Here is a 19,403-nt window from a genome sequence, read left to right as displayed (position 1 = left end):
ATAAGTTTATTGTCATGTACACCGTAAAACACAAATGGTTACGCATAGCAATGAAATTCTTACTTTACAGGTTCCCTTCATACAACTAAAAAGAAACTAATAAATAAGTAAAACAGTGCTTTGTAGCACTTGTAGATTATGTAGCTTATGTGTGGGTGTAATCGGAATTTAAAGTGCAAGTAGTTGCAACACTGTCACACAACCACACTGCTGTTTTCATTGGCTTGAGTGTGCAAGGTGTGGGGGTGTGGGCCATTTTCCCATTACTGTGCCCTGAGGTTGTGCATGAATATGGAGATTAGATGAGAAATCTTCCAGGTCACAGAATCTACTCAATTAACAGAGTGTCATTTTGCATATTTACTGACAAAGGGAAGAAAATGACATGTCATCTGAATCCATTCCTCACAGCATGTGCATGTCAGCCTAATTGGAGCCTAATCTATGTGTGCGTGTGTTTCCAGTCATGTGAGTAGCTTCTATGGATGCCTTCATGCCGTCATTATGGGTGTTGATCCCCTTGCTGCCAGGGGATCTGGAAAGGATGCAGTAGTGCTATTTCTAGTGCTATGACTAATAGCTGAAATTCTGTTTTCACACACTGTGTGGAAATTCTGGGATCCAGTTAATAAACAATGTTTGTGTTTTTCCTGATGCAAAAGGTCCAACAATTATTAACCTACACACACACACACATACACACACACACACTCGTACCAGCTTGGTTGCTAACTTCTCACTTTGGCCACTGTATTTGAATGTGGTATTTTTGTGGGCCATTTGGGTTCTGACAGTTTTCTTTAAATTATTTTTTGTTTATTCTTGGATATCATTTAACTTGTGACTTCTGTATTTTTATTTTAAAAAAAAATGAAGTGAAAGTAAGTGTGTGAGAGAGTGAACTCTGGTTGGCCTCGTTTGTTTAGGAAACACACTTTATTGCCTCTGTGACCAAACAGCTACATTTACCACATCATCTGCTAGGCACGCCCTTGGCTTAGTTCCTCCTTGTGGAAACGCACAGGGGCACACCACGGTATTGTCATATCACACACTGTGACAAATCACAGTAGGAGCACTGAGCTCAGCTAGCTGCAGAAACCTGGTGTTGGTGTGGGTATGTACTGTACTGTGCTCCTCTGTCCTATCGCTATCTGGGTCAGCTTGTTTACTAAACTCTTGCGCTCGACTAAAATGCAGTGTCAGCACTGTCAAGTGTGGCCTTGAGCTTGTGTTTTGGCAACTGTTTGTTATTCTTAGTCATGCTTTAGTTTGCTATATTTGCCTGTGTGTGACAAGATGCGACATGAATCTGAATGTCTTCTTACAAAACAGTGCTGACGTTTATATGGCATACAGTGAGAGTTGTTATTGTTTTGGTTTTAATGACACTGAGAACCCCACACAGTCAGCACTGTGGTTTTCCTGCACCTGTGCTTCCCAGGGATCACTCATCAGTCATTTGATGTTATTTTAAGCACGTGTGCAAAGCTGGTCTTAATGAAATTTTGTATTTAAAGGTGGCATTGGTGACAGACAATTAAGCAAATCCAAACTGTAATTCTTCTCATGCTGGATTACACATGGCCATGTCAGCCTTGTATGCATGCTGCATGATTGTTGTAATGTGAATTCAAAAGTGGCCAAAGAAGGCAGACGAATATTTTAAACTGCAGTATGCTTTCAGTTTGCTGGATCGATGATGCAGTTATGTAGAATTGTACTCTCGAGGTCTGACAGTCGTATAACTAGGTATAGTCAGATGTGCAACAACCTTGATCACATTATAGTGGTATTTACTCCAGATAATGTTTCAAGAATCAGGTCAGAAACCACCCAAAAAACACCCAAATGACCCGTCATAAGGTGTGATGCAGCGGTATCAGCAGCATGACACGGAGAGAAGCTAAACGAGGAAAGGAGCGATATTAGGAGGGGTTGACGGATATGAACACAAAGAATGGTCACTTCATTTTTAGGAGTTACCGATGTTCAGGTTTCCCATTTTCTCAAACTTCTGTGTGTCTAACGTGTAACAGTGGAGCAGCATCACAGTATTGCAGAAGCTGTATAAAGAGTTTCCTATATTCTAGCTATGCTGCCATGTAGCTACAGCCAAGGTGACTGCCACTTCTAAGGTGTGTAACATAGCAACAGCATTATGACATGTAACCACAACAGTTACATGTTATTAGTCACCAACGTGACAATGGGGCGATCAAGATAATTTCTGAAATGTTGCTAAGATGTCTTTCTTTCTTCCAACTGCTAACCAAGCCGTACATCGTTGGCTCCGTCACGTCAGATCCGTATTGTACATTTGTGTAATTTTACAAGTCGGCAATCTCCACAATTTAACTTTCAAACTCAAAAGCAGCATCTACCTCCACATATTCCATTGTCTGCTTGGATTTGCATAAACAATGATAATGTATTTGCTGGTGATGTCACTATGCCGAGCCCTATACTCACATTTATTTATAGGGTAGGTTGGGCATGCAGGAGTGACACCCGCTACACCTGCTTGCTTGCTGTGAATTCTCTGCACAGTTCCCAGCTCTGTTCTCACATGAGTTTAGCTGAACCTCATACACACTTTTTGCTAGGGATCCGGCAGACTGTTTCTTTTTCTATCCGACTGTGTTGGACATCTGCCTTCTCGCAGGTAAAGTGTCGAAAAAGTTCCCACGTAGAAAAATCCCCTAAATGCCGAATGCATTGAAACAATGTGTACACGTCAGATAGCTATGAAAGGACTCACTGAAATTTAAGCAACTGCATATTTTTGCGTGTTTAAACCCTGGTGAACTGTCCTGGTGTGACTTGATGGAGGAAAAGACGTTGAAGGGGAGAAAAACCAGTTGCATGTACAGAGGCACGTAGCTCATCACCTGCACTCTACCTTAAATCTGACAGTTTCCTGAAAGCGAATACTCGGTCAGCTCAGGCTATCATTAAAACAACTTTTAAGTTTGTGCCCCACAGCTCCAGTACGAATACAGTATAACATTTCAGAAGGTTTTATGTGCGCTTTGACGTCATTACTAAAGCTGGGACCTTACCTCATTCTGAACTCCCACCTCAGTCTGGTATCGAGGTCAATGTTTCTGCAAGACAAATCACGGTACTGTATGTACAGGAGCAGTGCGTTTTTTACACTGTGCTGTTGTTGCTCTGCATTAGCTTTGCTGGAGGGCTGCTGCATGTTGTTAGTGATGCCTTCTGCTCACTAGCCCCGACAGCATGTTGTTCGGGTAGCTTGTGTGTGCGCATGGCTTGTGTGTTTGTTTGCACATTACACACTTGTACAAGTGTGTAATTTGAACAGCACATTGATGTGTATACACCTGGGCTCCCTTTAGATTTCATTGAATTTAAGTAAACTGCACATTTTTATGTTCCTGTTCTTGCTGCTGGTGCTTCTTACTTTTTAGATGCTAGTTTTACATCTTTAATTTTATAATTTGTCCATGGGTTTCTGAAATGGGTTAATACTAACTGAAAATTAAAAAAGCAAACAAATATATGTATCTGTTGTGTTGCAGCACAGGCTCACCAAGCTACTCTATCTGTTGTAGATCTTACTGGTTGTGGGATTGTTTGCCCGTATTAGTCTCTCAGTCATTATAGAGGGAAACCTCTTGAGACGGAACAGAAATAAACAGGCTGTCGCAAGATAACAGATTGCACTCCATCACATCCAGTGTTCGCTATATCCTATGAGTTTAAGTTACTTAAGAAGCAATATTGCATAATATCCTGTGTATTCAGATTGCAACATTGCTCTTTTATAAAGAAAAGATCCACCCTAAAGTCGTTAAGCAAAGATCGAGGAAAAGCTGCATTTATATTTCACAGCCTGTCAAGTCATGTAGATATGTCAATTTAGATTTGTGAGTTGCCTTGTTCTGTTTTTCTTAGCACAAATTTTATTTCTCATCACTAGCTAAGCCAGAATTATTGTGTTGCACCTTCAGTTTTAAGTATTAGTAAAGAAATGAGGATGACCAGGTACTGTTTAGATTGTAGAAATGTCTTTCAGTAATAACATACAAAATCCTAATTTAAGTTGAATCAGTGATACTGGTACAGAAGATGCATGATGATGTTTTACAGGTGGCTTTATCATTGTATCCATTATTTATCCAACACTAGCTACTTACTTTACTTAATGGCTGCCTTATTATAAAGGGGTTTACACAGCTTGTAGCTCAGTTGGTAGATTTTTATGGTGGATGCCCTTTATTGTGCAACCCCCAACGTATTTGTGTCTCCTCCCTGGACACAGTCCCTTGGGCATTGTGTATGCTAGGAGAAGACACTATATTGTGTGGTATAGATTGTGGTAGCATTTGGACATTGTTTTATAGTATAACTTTTTGTAAAGGGTTTTTTTGTTTTGTTTTTTGTTTTTTTTAAAGGTAATTTTCAGTTCAGCTTTTTACAGACATAAAGACAGACAGAGCACATGAGAGGAAGCATTTGGCGACAGTGGGAAGGACAAACTCCCTTTTGACAGGGAGAAACTCTCACAGCACCAGGCTCAGGGAAGGGCCGCTTGGGAGTGAGGGACGGAAGATGGACTGTTAGAGAGCCAGAGATTAACAATCGCTAATGAATAAATGCAGAGTGGTGTATAAATAAACAGTGAGTGACGAAGACATGTTCAGTGCAGCAAATCAGGGTGACCTGAACAAGTTTTATCAAAGTTGAGCCTAATCTGCTCTCCTGAATCCAAACTGGGAGCTGTTTCCATAAAAGCGGGGCCTGAAAGCTATAGGCTCTGCTTCCCATTCTACTTTGTTCTTGTGGTTCCTAGGAATATTTTTCAAAGTACTCTGTTGGGATGATGTGGTTTTAAATCCGGTTTTAGGTTTAACAGGAAGCCAATAAAGAGAAAACAATATGGGGCAAAGATGCTCTTTTTCTAGTTCCCAGCAGTACTCTGAAGTAGTCCATGTTAAACTTTGATTAAATATAAAAATAATTTAAATGAATCTGTTTTTCCTTTAAGCATTTTAAACGGATGACAAACAGTTATCAGTTCTCACTCTCAGACACTGTTTCCACTGAGGATGTATCTGTTGCGGTCGAGAGGAGATACCCTATCAGATGTATGTGGTGTTGTGTCACATGTTTTGGACTCTTGTCACAGGATGGAAAGTATGGGAATGTTGTATTTCCTTTACCTCAGCAGAGGAAATCTCTGGCAGGGACCATCTTTTGTTCCGTCCTTTCAGGATGGTTACTGATATGTTTTGGGTGTGAGGTTAAACAAACACAACACGTTCGTGTGATACCCGCAAACTGTGTCTCTGAGCCCTTGATGGGCCGGTAACACAGTATGGGGGTTTCAAGAACAATTGTTTTTAACTTGCACAAGTGTCATTTGTCTTGTGCTCAAAGCAGTGTTGCTAGAGTTGTTAATAGTTTGAATCTCAATCTGTTTTATTGTTCCTGAAAAGTCTGTTTCATGGCCTGTGGAACATCACAGTAAGGGGAAATCATGACAAATCGATTTGTGACACATCTGTGTGGGAGTGAGTTTAACTTTTCAAGTCCAAAACATTTCCATCATGGACATAATGAGAGCACCAATAATTCGGTGAATGCCAAATACTTGCTGGAAATGACTTTCGCAAGAATCTAGAGGGGGAAAAAAGTTTTAAAAACTATTTTAATGCAGTTTAAAGTCTTTGATTATTTAGTGCAACAGGCTTTATGTTTTATGTATAAATGTGCTTGTAAAATTCCAGATTGTTTGGATATATATGTGGTGGCGGGAGAGATCAGGCTCGGTCATTTTAGTGTTGAGTTTTACTGGAAGTCTTTTCATTAGCAGAGCTTGAAAGTCTTGAAATGAAGTGTGTTAGAGTTAGGAATGTCCATCTTACAACAGTCTTCAAAATAAAATCAAAAGCACATCTGCACACAGGCTGTAAGTTGAAGCTTAGTTGAACCTATTAGAGATGGGTAATGTTATAATGTCATGGAAAAATGCATCAATATAGTTAACTCATTGATTTGGGGAGAAATAATCCAATTTTGATGGAGCCAATATGACGCAGATACCTTGACTTTGGGTATCTCCTGATAGAGAAGACTGATCTGGTGCCAGTGTTAAATTGATGAACTATATTCCTCATACTGACAAACCGGCTGAAGGTCATTCTTTTATTTTTAAGGGAACATCAGGCTTGAAGTTACTGTCCTAACTCTAGAAAATATATTTGTAACAAATGTATCCAGGAATATAAATTTACCAAAATGGTATTTAGTGGCTAAAAATGTACTAACAAATATTTGAATACCAGTGACAACAGACCAAAGATAAATTCAGTGGAAAAAATAATGAAAAAGGTATTATTGTTATTCACCTAATTTATTTGCACTCTTGTTAGTGTGAAGCAATGAAGCTGATATCAGATGATATAATGATATTAACTGAATTGATGACAGCACATCATGTCCCATTAAATGCTTGCTGACAAGTGTTTAATGGAATATCAGCAAGAGTGAGAGCGAGCAAGAGCCGGCTCTGAAAGCATCATTAGGATCGGGCTTTCATTTTGGGTTAGCCAACTTGCAATTTAGCTTCAAAAAGAATCATTCATACAAAGAAAAGCTGTTGATGTAATAAATATGAAGTATGTCCAAACTACTGATCCTTTGCAACTTCCTCCATGCTGTCGTAGCTGGTGCACAGCTGCTGATGCATGGCGTAGTAAAGACTCAATAGACCTGCCAACTTAAGACGGATATCTGTTCCAAGTGTCAGATCAGTGTTTTAACCAGAATGGCGCTCCCATTAAGTACTGTTTAAATGCCCTTGTGCAAGACATCGCTGTGTTTCATTTGAATGCACATCAGCTTCAGCTGCTGCACGGCCGAGCCTGACCTCTCGCCTAAACAAAGCGGAGAGTTTATCTTCTGGGATTAACAGTGTATCGCATTTTGGAGTTGTTATTGTTAATAAAATAAACTGTAACAAAAATGAGTGCTTATCGGGGTTGTATGCAGGATAGTTTTTTGTCATGTACTTTGCCTGAACCCATCTTTCAGCATGACTCTCTTCCTGTTAAAGCAGCTGTCTGATCTGTTCAGATGGGCTTTGTGAGTGTGGCTGACTGCCAACGATGAACACAAGATGAACCTGAGAGAGCAACCGAGGGCTCTGACACTGCACAAGAACAATGGACAACATTTAACAATATTAGTCTGGAAAGTTTATCTTTTAAGTACATGAACATGATGATATCATTGGTCAGTGAGTTTCTTATTGAATAAATGCTGTTGTCGAGTCTTAAAGTGATGGAAAAGATGTTATTTAACACTGCATAAGCTGTTACGGGTTTGTGGTGCTAGTGTTTGGAGCTGTTTCGTAGCCCACACAGGATTCATCTGATGCTTAATTAATGAAAACTGGTTTGCCTTGTGTTGAAGGAGAACTGTTTCGTTTGGGTGGGGCATGTTTATTGATGCGAGCATTCACATTATTCATTTTGATTAGTCAAATTACAAAAAGCATAGGTGTCGTTTAGTATAACTTCACTCTAGTATTTAGTTTTCAGATAGATAGATATCTGAAAACTAAATACTAGAGTGAAGTTATACTTGACTAATGGAGAACATAATATCCAAAACAAAACGCTGTTTTGGCATGTCTGATGTCATATTTAGATATTGCTACTCCTGAAACATTTAAAATGGGCTTAAGTGATTTTGAAATTTTTACTTTGGTCAACATTTTAAGGAAGAGTGGGTTTCAAAAAGTACTTGTACTCTATCGTGGGGACAAGCATGAAGGAGAATATACTAGAGGCAAGGTCTGTAGTGAGCTGGGGTAATAGAGTTGGGTGAATCGTAGAAGTATTTTAGTAAATTCCTAAACTTTAAACTCATAACTCAGAGTGGGAATCAAGATAACACGCCACAAATTGTTTGCACATCTGATGCTTACATCAGGTGTGACGTTTTTGCAAATAGAAGGTGGAGAAAACTGTTCGATAGCTCAGGTTTTTTTTCAGCTGAACAGATTGGAAATGAATGACTGGATGTGATAAACGACTTTAATTATATATTTATTTTTTCGTTTTTAAATGTCAACACAATAGTAGCACAGCTGTGGAAAAATTTATCCGTAAAATTTATCAGTAAAAAGCAGCGTCTACAGCTGAAAGCTTCTGGGGCTTTCAGAATGCAAGGCAGCACAGAGGGACTCGCACCATCTGACAAACTGCTGTTGGAACTCAAGGAGAACAATTAAGAGTGAAAGTTAAGCAAGCTAAATGTAATATGTCTCATCTAATCTGATTTCCAGTGATTTAATTTGAGAATACTAGAGGGTAATTCAGTGTACTGTAATTAAATCAGTTGTAGAAACTGAAGAAAAGGTAAAGGCTTGTGTACTTGTGCAGCTTTGTTAACTGACTGTAAGTCCATGTGTGTTTACTTGGATAAATGGTTTTGTCTGAATAACATTTTAAAAACGATCATCTGCTGCTGCATCCTGCTGAACGCGCAGAGTTCTGACAGCCTGCCTTATCAGCCATCTGTTCTGAGACTGATGGTGAAAATAAATCTTAAAGCATGCCAACATTTCCTTTAGGTTGTCCTCAGGATTTGACAGTTTTTTGCTTTGTTGTGTGCCCTGATTTCAGGCTGTCTACTCCACTCACTCTTGGCGTTTTTTTAAAATGTCAAACTCCCAATGTGGATAAATCGGGTCGATAGCTGTAGAGGGAACACCTGTCCTCTTCTTCATGAGTCTGAATTTAAAGACTGTCAGACTTTGAGGTTTTCACTCATCTCTCTAAGCCCTTTTGATAAAATCAGAGTAATGAGTTGTTGTGTAACTGCTGCAAAACTAACAAGTCTGCAAAGTTCTCTCTCATCTTGTCCATTTTTATTTATTTTTTTTTAAGTAAAGAGGTCTCTGTAATAGTTGATGACCTGGAGGTGCTATCACTCCATTAGAAGTGACCTAAAAATGGTTAAAAACATCATTAGTAACCTCCCCTAATAAGGCTAAAGCAGTAAGTGGTTAAAACGTTGCATTTAATTTGTCTGGACTTTATGTAACAAGGCTAAAGGGGGTCATGCTGTGTGGTTGGACAGTCACATCCTCCCAATCAGTAGGGCCACCACAGTGGTCAGCAAAAAACGGTTATGTAACTGTCCCTGCATGTCGCCCAAGGAAAAAATGATTAGTATGTTAAGTGCAGTGCCGGGCATTGTTAATGACTTGAAGCAGTTCTTTCTGCTAGTTCCATTTCTTTAATGCAAATTATTATTTCTGCTGACGGTGTGAAACTGGAAGCACAATAACCAAGGTTTAGGTAAATCATTGGCTTTGCTGCTCTACTAGAGTTAGGGTAGATAAATACCGAGGTCTGAATAGAGAACCCTGGACTTCTGTCGTATCACTCAGCCAAAGAACTCGGTGGTCTGCTGACTTCACCATCGGAGCTGTGAAAGAGTACAGACTCTCTGTCAATGCTTCTCACACTTCTCATGTCAGTCCACACCTGAGAACTGGAGGAAAATTCCTTTCTCCACCTCCACTAACACAAAAAACATTTCAACCAGGTGGTTTCAATTCCTGTTTAGCCAGCCAACCTGGACAGATGTGTTTCCATAACTACTGTAGTAGTACTGGGGCTTTTTACATTTATACAGCCTCATGCAGTGCTCCAACAATACATAATTCTAGAACCAGCTGACAATTCCAATCATTGTGTCCACAGTTAGGTAATCTAGACAGCAGGAACTCCTCTTCTTCATCTGAGACTGACAGTCCAACATTCACACTCGTGTGAGGCAGTGATCGACTCGCTGTATAAAATTTAACCTCCTAGGACCTGGCGTCTACATATGTGGACATCACATTTGGAGTTATTTAGACCAAAATACTCAATTTTGCTCTACAAGGGCCTGATATCCACTTACGAGGACATTATACTGCTACTGTTGTATCGAAATTTTAAACAAATATCCTCATATGCCAACACACTTGCGTACAGAAAAATCCAACCACACATCACTGAAAGGCGATGATGCTATGCACAGGTCAAAGGCCGAATGGTTTTAACTGAACAGTAAAAGAAATAATCCAAGCAGAGATCTCTAAGAACTGTCCTTTACCATTTAGATTTTTCTGGAGCCAAACATGGCCATATTTAGACTAGAGGATAGAGCTGTGTATCACAACCTTTTGGATGCACAGCGCACATATTTCACATTAGAAAAATAATACGGCACACCAAGAAACAAAAATGTCACAAAGCATTTTCATAATTTTTCCTGAGCACCAGGTATTGCGGAATTGACTCCTTGGTAAGGAAATTGGGGTACTCTAAAAGTTATTCTCAGGCCTACTTTAGTTAGTTACATGTTGATCTAAATAAGCACCGACCAAGCCTAAAATGTTCCCAATGTTTTCGCACTACCTTGTTCCATATTTATGTTACGCTTCTGTAATGTTGTTGATGTGATATTTTGCGTCATCAGTAACCAATTGTCATTGGAATGGAATTCAGGCGCAGCACTTAGCAAAAACACATTTAACATGCTGTCAGTCTGCACTCGCGTTCTTCTACAGTGACCCGTGCTCCCCGGTGTTGACACAGTTGGTGTTTATGCAGATGACATAGATGTCTATCAAAGGCAGACCGTGTCCCTCGGGCCTCCTGCTGCTTGGTGTAGCCGCTATTACAGTACAGAGGCACAGCCTAGTCTCCATGTTGGAAACTGCTGACCGCTGTGACCTAGAACACACACTGAGAGCAGTGCAATTGCTCATACATGCACAATAATGAGTTCTAAATGAGCCACATCCAGAGATGGCCAGAGTACTACTGGGAAATGGTAGTGAAGGGATAATTAAAGTACACACTTAAATGTTTGTCAAAGAAGAGGGGAAAAAACATTTAACATTTCATTTGTAGGGAAGCTAGTTAGATACAAGGTCAGGGACGTCTAAGTATAAACCTCTAAAAGCATGGAACGTAAACAGTCACCACAGCCAGCCATGATATTTGACAGATAACTTTAGAGTATTTTTAATTGAATTATCAGCATAAAAAAAGTGCAGCGGTCCAATTCAGTGTGAATTAATGAAGGTGCAGCCTTCTAGATAGCAGTTTACACGTGTCACCCGACACAGTCATGCCCTTAACTTTAAGCATCAACTGGATTCAAATCGGTGAATAATACATAAAGGCAACTCTTCATGGGCTTGAGTAAATTCACTAGAGACCCAAATCCATTTTTGTACCAGACGATAAAAGTATTAAATTCATGCATGGAGTTGAGCATTTTAATCGTAAAGTCTTTGGGGATCAATTGGCTTTTAAGGGCAGCCTCAAGTGGCCGTTTTCAGCCCCAGATGTTATCCCTTGCTACTAAGGCTGCTAAATCTAGACCAGGGGTCTCGAACTCCAGGCCTCGAGGGCCGGCGTCCTGCAGGTTTTAGATGGGTCCTTGATCCAACACAGCTGATCTAAATGGCTAAATTACCTCCTCAACATATCTTAAAGTTCTCCAGACGCCTGGTAATGTACTAATCATTTGATTCAGGTGTGTTGACCCAGGGTGATATCTAAAACCTGCAGGACGCTGGCCCTCGAGGCCTGGAGTTCGAGACCCCTGATCTAGACTCCAGAACTAGACTAGTTCTTGTTCTTCTTATTTTGATAATGTTTGAACTAGTTTAACAAATTGTGGCCATTCCTGTTGTTTTCCTGATGGAAGTCCATGAGACATTTCAGATTTTAGCTAAAATTAAATGTCTTCTTTTTTTGTTTGGATTTTTGGAAGTATGTTAAATTACTCAGATGGGATAATGAAAAGGCTTCAGGCTTGAGGGGAAAAAGTAGACGATTACTTTATTGTGAGAGCTGTCTACCTTTGATTTTAGGTTTCTGTTTCATTCATTCCTGGCTAATTTGCTGTATTTGTATTTCAGGATTACAGACTTCATAAGCGCACAATGAGTAAATGTTTAAACCAGTTGCATGCATCAGCCTCTGTGTCAGATGTCCTCACCGCAAACTCGCAATGTGGCTCAGAGTTTTACTGAACTTGGAGGTAGAAAGTTAAAAAAAAAATGTTTTTGTTTGTTTTTGTCCTAGTTGGCGAGACGTCATTACCTCGGCCAGTCCCCAGAGAGGTAAGAAATTTGACATCAGCATGCACCATTTAAGCTTCTGCACAAGCTTTCGCAACACCTGTTCACTGCATAAACACCACAGCGCTGCTTTGAGTATTATTTTACAACAGAACAGAGGATGGTGAATAAAGTCTCAAATGTAGTGTTGAGTGAAATGGAAAGTTCTTATTTTTTTTCGGTCTGTAGTCCAGATGTCTCCACCCTCCTCTATGGTTTTATCAAGGACAAAGGTGGTACATGGAGTGTAATACTGAAAGGTTTGTGGAGAGCCTTGACTTAATAACACAGCTATGGTCAGTGGTAAACTTGTGGCCAGACTTTTTATGTGCTCAAAGTCATTCTTTAGAGAAAATGGCACCAGACCTTTCTCTTCTGCAAAGTAGCTCAAATTTTAATCGCCTTTAATGTGCATTTAGGCTGTTAACACATAGGCTGCTTCCACTTTTGGTGACTGATATTTTTAAGCCTATTTGTCACTCTTGTTTTTCTGCTCCAGCGCAACTTTTATGTCAGTACCAGCTTTATAATGGAGACCTTGTGTTTATTTTGCTTCTAGAATTTGAAAATCTTACAACTAATACGGATGATTGCATAGGCTACAGTGCTAAAGCTTTTGCACTTTTTATGAAGTGGCGCTATTTCTTTTAGTTTATAACCAATATTGTTGAATCTTTTATACATTTAATTTCCCCAAAAAACAAAAGTCAGTTTAAAAATTTATTATTATTATTATTTTTTTTTTTTTTTTTTAAATATATACAACTGTCCACATACTGAACACATGTTAGAAACTTTTCAGATTTTCCAGTTCAAAACCTTAAATATGATTCCTGGTTATAATAAAGCTCGTGGTTGGTGGCTGCCGTTCTTCTGTTTTCAAATGATAGTCTTAATGTCCTTGAATTTTGTTCTCTCGTTATCTCGAATAAACTTCCACTGTCCACAGAAGCCCACAGAACCCTTTTCCACTGCAAAATGGGTTTTGTTCAGTTTGGTCAATAATTCTTCAGGATGTTTGACCATCTTCAGAATTTGAAACTACAAGGCTTTTTTCCAAGTCTTCTGATGGAAGCATCGTGTGCCTGTCCCCTGTAGTTTGAGTTTGTGGGTACCATATGGCAGTATTGCTTTTAGTTTGAAAGCCAATCCTGATCCAATAGTCACCTAATGCAGCTGTGTCACAGAAACACAATAACTACACTGTGCCTGCGGATATGCCCGTGCCTGATATCGGAAACATTTTTGAATCTTTAATATTTATCCTTAAGTAAGGAAACCTTGATGCAGTTAATTAGTTGGTAATTGAAAAACTAGAATTCATTCAATTCTAGGATTTTGACAGTACGATAGTGGATCAGATATCCGTCTGATACTGGCCCAGAAAGCTGGATATTGGTGACATGAGATGATCCCTGATCCGATCTATTCATTTGAGTTCTTTATTCTGTATCTATGTCATCACTCAAAGCTGATGTAATGTGGAGGAAACTAACAGCAGAGCAGCAGTTTGGAGGCATTTCTCCAAATCCTAAAGATATTATTGGATCAGAACCAGTAAAAGCTGATTCCAGCCATCCATATCTAAGACAACATTTTTGTGTTTCTTGTTAATTATATTTAAAACATTTTCTTTTGGGCTCGGCACTGTAACACTGTTAATCCGTGGTATATTTGTGACTCATTGAATTTTAGGGAACTCCCATGAGTTTGATCTCCTAGCCAAAGTCTGATTCCTTCTTATCTGATAAGTGAAAGGATCTTTTTCTGTGTTTACAGCAGTGGTGTGCTTTGTGCTTTCTGTTTTGGGCCGTTGACGTACGAGTGACACAAGATCTCCCTCCTCTCACTCTCTCCTCTTTCACTCTGTATGTCTTTACTTGATCTGTCTCTCGTTATGCACCTCAGTCTTATCTTACCCTGCCGCTCTCCCTCTTTCTCTGTCAGATATTTTTAAAGGATCTCTCTCAGACGTAGTTGGGCAGATTTCCCAGGGCTTGAGGTCAGAAGAAGTCAGCGTAGCTCTGATTGCTGGTGTGTCTCAAAGTGTTGCATACCAAGTCGTCTGCTGCTCAAGTCTTAAGTGACACTAGCACTTGTGTCTGGTTCTTTAAATCCTGTATGAGAACATTTCAGGTCCCAGCAAGTTTAACTGCAGACACAAAAGTGCTTTAGAGTCTGTGCTTATCTCTGAGCACCGCTGGAGTCAGACTCTTGGATAATATTATCCACTATTATCCTTCTAAAACATGCATGTACATTTTGTTTTACATTTGTTTTCCCAAACCCATATTCAATGTCCAAGCAACATTTTGAGCAGCGAAAACTTTGTTTTGCATTAAAATTTGTTTAAAAACCCCCCGTTGGGATAGCTCTTTTTTTCCATTCTAATAATTCTCTTGTACCATCTGATTTAGTATTGTTCTTGACAAGGATTCAGCTCCAGTGGGAATCTGTTGCTGACAGCTTTGTGATTTGGACATATTTGCCATTTAAAGTGCAAACTGCAGCTAAGCCATCTGGCTAAGCTTCTAATGCTCCATTTATAAATTATACCACAATAGAAAGTGGATTAACGGCTGTCGATGTAATCCTTTAATGAGTTTCGTAGTGCTTTCTGCGATTTTGTTTATCCTGCAGCAGGAATTCAGAAGTAATATACACTATTGAACTGTATTCAGTATCTTTGTAATTGCATTTTCTTGTAATAATGAATCTGTTAATCAAACAAGGCTGAAGTCCAGGTTTTTGGCCTTTCCTGTTATCTAGCACAGAAGTTATTAACATTTTTGGCCTTTACTCCTTGAGGGGAAATCCCTCAAGGAGTAAACACTGGCATATTCTTCCCTAACGAGTAAATATGGCAAACGTGTGGCAAAAGTACAAAATGTTACTGTTCTGTATGTTCTTGCTGCTGAGAAGACATAAGCGACAATTAGCGTGCCTTTGGTAATGTATTTATCATCAGAGGTTTTTGGCGCCTCAGAGCTTTGAGGGGAAAAACGCAGCTTTTCAGTGATGTAATAAAGGAGGATGTAAGATCACTAGAAAAGATGATTAAACAACACGGCAGAGGAGACGAGCTATGAGACACTAGCATCGTTTAAATTCTTGCAAATGTTAATAGAGGCTGTTGTGAAATGAAATGAAACTAAGGAAAATGGTTTTTAATTAATATTTCTTGCTCTTCATTTGACTTATTTGTGCAGCAACTTTAATGCCTTGAGAATTTTTTACATCTGTCCTGTCTCTTTGTAAACCAATCTAATATGACTGTTTCTATGAGTGGCTGAAAGTCATAGAAACAGTTGGCATCTCCTAATAGTCGAGATCTTTGTAACAACAATGACAGAAGTATCAAACCCAAGCTGCCCAATGAAGGTGAGTGTCAGCACAGAAAGGTTGATAAGCTAAGTAGCTCAAAAAAACAAAGCACAAGACCCAAGTATTTATAGGAGCAGTAATGCTAAGACTGAAAGTTTCCATGTGGACGTGGATTGACCAGTGTGCTGTGAATGGCACTCGTCTCCAGCAACATTTGATCTAAAAACATAATTTTGAGGATTGGCTCGTCCAAGAACTCATTGTCGTTTTTGTGTTGTGTTGTCATCCACCCACTTCCCATTTCCTCCTTTACATTTCCTTCAGTAAAGAGAGATGTACTCAACAATGCAGAATGGTAAAGCATGAGCAGCTTTGGATCAGGAAAATCTCCTCACCTTCGTGCGGTGTTCAGGCCCATCTGTGGTGCCTCACCCTGATCACAAAATGCACTGTGATATATTAATCTTAGATAATTTTGCAGGGGACATGTCTCTCTAGTGGCTTGCTTAGTTCTGCGTTCCCTTTTTTTGGAAAGCCTTGGTCCACTGTCCAAGGACCTTGTTATTGCCCTTTGGAAAGCCTTGGTCCACTGTCCAAGGATCTTGTAATTGCCCACTAAGGTTCAAGGAAGAATATACAGAGATATGGTTTAACAGCCTAACTTGGTTTTAAAAGTATTCCAGTTACTTTGTATTAATTTTGAATTTTGTAGTTTTAGTTCATAAATATTGATCCAAAAACTGGCGAGCCATATACACAGGCACCTACATTTAAATGATTAGAATTTACATTTAAATCCATCTACTTTTAGGGTAGAGTGCTGTAATCCTTACTTTTCTGCCAGCTATTGTAGCCGTCAACATGAATATTTCTTTTTTTTTTTTTTTTTTTTCTCCTTTTTTTCCTTTCTCTTTTTTTTAAATTTGGACTTTGATGCTTAAAACTATGATTTCAAAAGCAAACAACACTTTTTTTGCTCTATTTAAAAAACGTGTCATGACACATCTCCTTAATGATGGACAAAGTTGAACACATCCATTCTTTTTCCATTATTTCTGACACTTTCCCAGTCAAAGACAAGTCCAAACACATGCTAAGCTGGGTTCAGTTTAGAGAACACTCAGTGAATCTTCAGGATAAAGGAGGTTTGAATTATGATTTTAACAATTCTCACTGCAGAGATGACCAGCTGTTATTGGGCACAGGCAGGAAATATAAACCTGCAAGCATTCAACTAAAGATGGATTTTATAAATGGTGGAAATTAAAAACCCATGCAGTTCTTGAGCTTTCAGGGAGAGTCTTTGGTGGAAATCACAAAAGCCTGGGCATATCTGACATGGATAATGATATAATGATGTTCAACCCAGCCCTACAGCATAGCGGGGCAGAGCTTACTACAGTCCTCTTTTGGTGGAACTGTGTATTGATTTTTGAGGTGCTTGAATAGGTTTTGAAGTTGAGTGAAAAGACATTGTTGTAGTAGGTAAGAGATGCATTTTATTTTCTCCCTGTGACTTGCTGCACTGTCTGTTGGCATGGGCAGATTTGCGATGACCACGTTTAACAATATTAATCAAAAATGGTGTTTCCAAGGACTTGACACGCTGATTTATGGCTATGAACTGTTTTAATTATAATCAGAATGGGTGTCTCCCTGATGAATAACAGCTGTCTCTTCTGTGACTCATAAGTCCTGACAGCAGCCAGAGGAGTTGGTTGTTTTACTGTGTGTTTGTGCCTGTGCCTGATTGTGCATGTACTCTATTTGAATTGTTTCACAGCCAAATTTGATATGATTAGATAGCATCTGCTTTTTTTTTTTTTTTTTTTTTTTTTTTTTTTTTGGTGCTAGTTTTGCTAAGATGGAAGAACGGGGGTCTGGCCTGATCTGGTCTGGCAGCTGTAAATGATCAGATTTATGGATGTCTGTTTGTGTGCCATGGTTTTGTGGTGCAGATCTCTGGTTTAGAGCCACATGATAGGTCTTGTAATCGTCAGTCACATCCCAATGAAACGCAGGCTGGGAGTATGCGGCCACATCTTGACCGCATGCACAAATGCACATAGGAAATACAAATTAGCTGCCGTCAATTTCTTCATTATTTTGCTCGTATAGATACAAAAGCAGATATTTCACCAAGCATATAACACAGAGTCACAAACTGACACAAGTTCTGCTTTCAGCACTGGTGGCCTGTGGGGCTTTTGTAGTGCAACAAACAGCCGCTTTGTGCTTTGCAAGGATGGGAAAGTAGGAGCGCGCTGACGCGCACTTAAAAACACAAACACACATTCGTGCACGCTCGCACACTGTGGAAGTGTCAAAGGCAGAGTGCAGTTCTGTCCTGCACAATAGGCTGTTTCATTAGAGCCCCCTCATGACACTAGAGCAGAAAATGGACTTGCAGTAAAGGGCGGATGAGGAGTCGGGAGTGTTACAGCTCAGCGCTCTGAGGTTGACATGACCTGACAGTGGTCAGGTCCATATTGGATAGATGGCTTCACTGACCTGACAGTCGATTGTAAATGGAAAAATGCATCATAAAATGCTTTTTGTTTGTGTGTCTTGATTAATAGATTCTGTAAACAGATGCATTAACACTCGTCTTGACCTTACTTGACTGGTAGCTGCCATCTTTTGTAAAATCATGTAAATTCCAGTGCTTCTAAATTGGGGGCTCTCAGTGTTTTTGAAGCCAGTATAGCCTCCAGTGTGTTTCAATAGTAAATAGTTTTTTAATCATTAGTTTAGTGGCTGTTGCTTTTCTACTTGTACAGCTGTATTTGTCAGTGTAATTGACGGTCATTCTGCTGTGATTGCTAGAACAGAAGTAATATAAGAGAATGCTCCCAGGGTCTGCTTCTGTGGTGCTTTTGTGTGCCATGAAGCGTGGGTGGATGAAATGTATAGTACTGCATGTGGTCTTTGTTATGCTGCTGGACTTAGAAGATCTAGTACTAGGGGTTTCAATTTCTTTGCCCTAGTTCTGTTTTTGAAGTGGATTTGGTAAACAGTCAGATACTTTACGTCTCTCTCATCTGAAACTTTTTTTGTTTTATTCTTTGAACTGAACAAGGAGCGGACCTCCAAGCTGACAATAAATGTTAGAACTTTTTACTTTTACAGGGTCCAAAAGTAGAGAATTGCATTACTACAACTGGCTATAAAAGTACACCTTCCAAAGATGTTGTGTGTGTGTGTTGTTGTTGTTGTGTTGTTTTTTTGTTTTGTTTTGTTTTGTTTTGTTTTGTTTTTTTTTACTAGCCGGTCAATCCAATAGGCTCAAATTTAGAGGGTAGTGAGAGCCACAATTACAGATTATTGTCCACAACAGAGCCATACTTTTAAGTCATCGTACGTAAAACATCTGAAAGTGTTCAATCCAGTTTTTTTTCCAATAGCTCATCCGAAATTAATTTACAATGTGGGACAGATTTTAAAATGAAATAAAATAAAATAAGAGGTTGTTTTTATTTAATATTGTTGTTACTGAATCTGGCAGCTGGCAGTGGAAATGTGCCGTGGAGTGGGTGTTTTAAGTAACGATGTTTGGCAGTGCTCTGTGTTTGTCTGAATCTCTCCCTTCGTGTCGCCGTTGGAGTCAGACTTGAAGGCTGGGCCTCTCAGTCTCAGTCCTTTCAGTTATGGGTGAGATCTGCTTCATGTCAGAACTGCTCCCTCTGGACCGCACTGGGAGATGGAATTAAATTTTAATATTTTCCAGCAAATATTAAAATTTATGGGTTTTTTGCTATAGCTGACATTTTTTGACAACATGTTAAAGTATGTTTGCGTAATTTCATGGTAGTAATACATGTTTAACCGATCTGGTCTGTTAACAACATAGCTTTAGTGCTATTCTAAGAAGTCGATTAAACTGAGGTTCACGCTGTGGAGTTCAAGCCCCCGT

General features: G+C 39.4%; 1 protein-coding gene across 7 annotated transcripts in view; it reads left to right on the top strand.

The window, feature by feature from the left end:
- add3a (adducin 3 (gamma) a) overlaps positions 1-19,403 on the top strand; it is a 101,179-nt gene that overhangs the window by 4,932 nt on the left and 76,844 nt on the right. For 5 of the 7 annotated variants that reach the window (XM_025907907.1, XM_025907908.1, XM_019359750.2 and 2 more), the window contains exon 2: positions 12,132-12,169. The exons of 1 other annotated variant lie outside the window; for it this stretch is intronic. The gene's annotated coding sequence lies outside the window, so the exon portion shown is untranslated. Of the gene's footprint in view, positions 1-1,045; positions 1,118-12,131; positions 12,170-19,403 lie in introns of those variants that run through there. One more of the 7 variants, XM_025907904.1, reaches the window with a different exon arrangement.

This window comes from Oreochromis niloticus, linkage group LG6 (assembly GCF_001858045.2).
Source record: "Oreochromis niloticus isolate F11D_XX linkage group LG6, O_niloticus_UMD_NMBU, whole genome shotgun sequence".
NCBI lineage: Eukaryota > Metazoa > Chordata > Actinopteri > Cichliformes > Cichlidae > Oreochromis > Oreochromis niloticus.
The sequence above is the reverse complement of the archived record's forward strand: the minus strand, read 5'-3'. Positions and strand labels throughout refer to the sequence as shown.